The 2,500-nt window shown below is 41.0% G+C and overlaps 1 protein-coding gene across 1 annotated transcript in view; it reads right to left on the bottom strand.

The window, feature by feature from the left end:
- The window catches only part of LOC143035189 (roundabout homolog 2-like), a 531,282-nt gene that overhangs the window by 513,280 nt on the left and 15,502 nt on the right, over positions 1-2,500 (bottom strand). The gene's annotated exons all lie outside the window — the stretch shown is intronic.

Genomic DNA, 2,500 nt, shown 5'->3' with positions numbered 1-2,500 from the left:
CCTTTCTGTCTACCCTATCATAAGCCTTTTCCAGATCCATAAAAGCCCAAAAAAACATCCTTCCCCTTTCCTATAGCTTTCTCACATATCTGTCTTACCACAAAGATCTGATCTACACAACCTCTACCCGTCCTAAAACCACACTGTTCCTCACCAATTACTCCTTCTGTTCCTCTCCTAATCCTCTCAATTAAGATTCTCCCATAAGCCTTCCCTACTACACTCAACAGGCTAATCCCTCTGAAATTACTACATTCACACTTGTCCCCTTTTCCCTTGTAAAGAGGAACTATACAGGCACTACTCCAGTCCTCCGGTACTCTACCCTCTCTCCAGCAAACATTAAATAATCTCGCCAACCAGTCCACCATCACTGAACCTCCCTTTTTCAGACATTCTGCATGACATCCATCCAGACCAGGTGCCTTACCTGCTTTCATCATCTTTACAACTGCCTTTACCTCATCCTTCCTTATTTCTCCTCCATTCTCCTCACTCATCACTCTCTTTATATATATATATATATATATATATATATGTATATATATACATATATGTATATATATGAATATAGCGATATACACACCCTCATATATATATATATATACAAACATATATATGTATATATATGTCTATATATATATATGTATATATATAGTACATATATATATATATATATATATATATATATATATATATATTGAAGTATGGAAGACAAATGAGTGGAAGGGCCGTGAGCTAAACACAGAGAACAGTTGGAGTTTTATTCACTGACGTTTCGTCCTTACCAGGACATTCTCAAAGTGCATACAATCTCAGAAAATTAACAGCTTATATGATCCATCATTTCCGTCAGAGCTCACAGAACCTCCAACTCGCTCGTAGTTCATTTAGACCAATGTGGTCATCTTCCAGATTGGAACAAGATAGAGGTGCTCTACAAAGGTCTAGAGAAAAAGAAAAGAAAAATAGTGGAGGCAGCCTACATTACTTCCCACCCCTGCATTAACCATAGGGAAGGGTTTATAAAATTAGCAGGAGTGGTAGGTACTCTAATTATCAAGGAGGTAAAAAGGACAATTGAGAACGGAGGGAGAAGTGGCATGGTCGGAGTGACATGAGGAAGGATGAAAGTATGGAGGGAGAGGAAGAAGGAAGAAGCCTATGAGCACGCCGGTCTTCATTCGCTCGCTGTGTCCTGAAAAGTAGTGCACAAAGTCATCTCTGTTGGTAGGTTTTCTGTACACTGAGAATCTTACTCCTTCATCCCTCCTGTGCACCAACGTGTCAAGGAATGGTAACTTGTGGTCGTCTTCCATCTCTACAGTGAATTGTATATCTTTATGGACTCTATTGAGTCTATCTAGCTTATGTCCAATGTCGATATTCTCCGGTACTATCACAATAACGTCGTCCACATACCTTAGCCACGTGGTGCCTCTACCCATGATCCTTCTATATTCGTCTTCCTCCAACGTTTCCATAAAAAGACAGGCCAGCACCGCAGAAAGAGGACTTCCCATGGCGAGACCTCTGTGTTGTTTATATTCCTTACCATTGAACGTAAATACACCGAATTTTACACATAGGGATATAAGTTTAACATAATCACTCCTGGGAACTGGTAATTCGTCATTACTAAGACTGTCTATGACTCTCTTGGCGGCAACTAACGCTTCCTCCACGTCGACATTTGTGAATAAGGCCTTCACATCATAACTAGCTAACTTCTTACCATGGAAATCTAAATCGTTCAGCCTGCGGATGAGGTCAGAGGAATTCCTCAAATGAGCGTCACTTATAGATCCAAGGGTTCCAGAGAGTGGTTTGGCTAGACGCTTGGCCAACTTGTGCGGAGCACTCCCGATCCCTGAAGTTATGGGTCTCATAGGTATTCCTGTTTTATGAACTTTTGGAAGGCCGTGCATCAAGGGGGGTCTCGGGGCCTCTTCCAATAGGTCTAACAATTTCTTACCTTTGACAGGAGGGATGAAGGAGTAAGATTCTCAGTGTACAGAAAACCTACCAACAGAGATGACTTTGTGCACTACTTTTCAGGACACAGCGAGCGAATGAAGACCGGCGTGCTCATAGGCTTCTTCCTCAGAGCTTTTAGGATTTGCAGTGAGGAATTTTTAGAAGATGAATTAGCCTACATAACTAATGCCTTTAAGAAATTAAAATATCCAGGGGGAATGATTAAAAAAGCTGAAAGGAGTAGCTAGGAACATTTTCATCAGACCAAATGTCCAGTCGTCCGAAGATAATAAGGTACAGTATATTTCGGTTCCTAACTCTAGAAAAACTGAAGGCATAGACAGATTTCTTGGGAAGAGTGGGATAAAAATAGCAAGGACGTCCAATTCCAAAATTGGAAAAATTGTCAAGATCAAGAATATAAAAGGACTGTCCCAAAACGCCCTCAGTAGCATCTATCGCATTCCTTGCGGTAGTTGCTCATCTTCGTATTACGGCGAGTCAGGTCGAGGCGTCGAGAAAC

The sequence above is a fragment of the Oratosquilla oratoria genome, chromosome 2, assembly GCF_046742065.1.
Source record: "Oratosquilla oratoria isolate Oo_2021 chromosome 2, ASM4674206v1, whole genome shotgun sequence".
In the NCBI taxonomy this organism is placed as follows: Eukaryota; Metazoa; Arthropoda; class Malacostraca; order Stomatopoda; family Squillidae; genus Oratosquilla; species Oratosquilla oratoria.
Note: the sequence above shows the minus strand (reverse complement) of the source record. Positions and strands in the feature narration are given on the sequence as shown.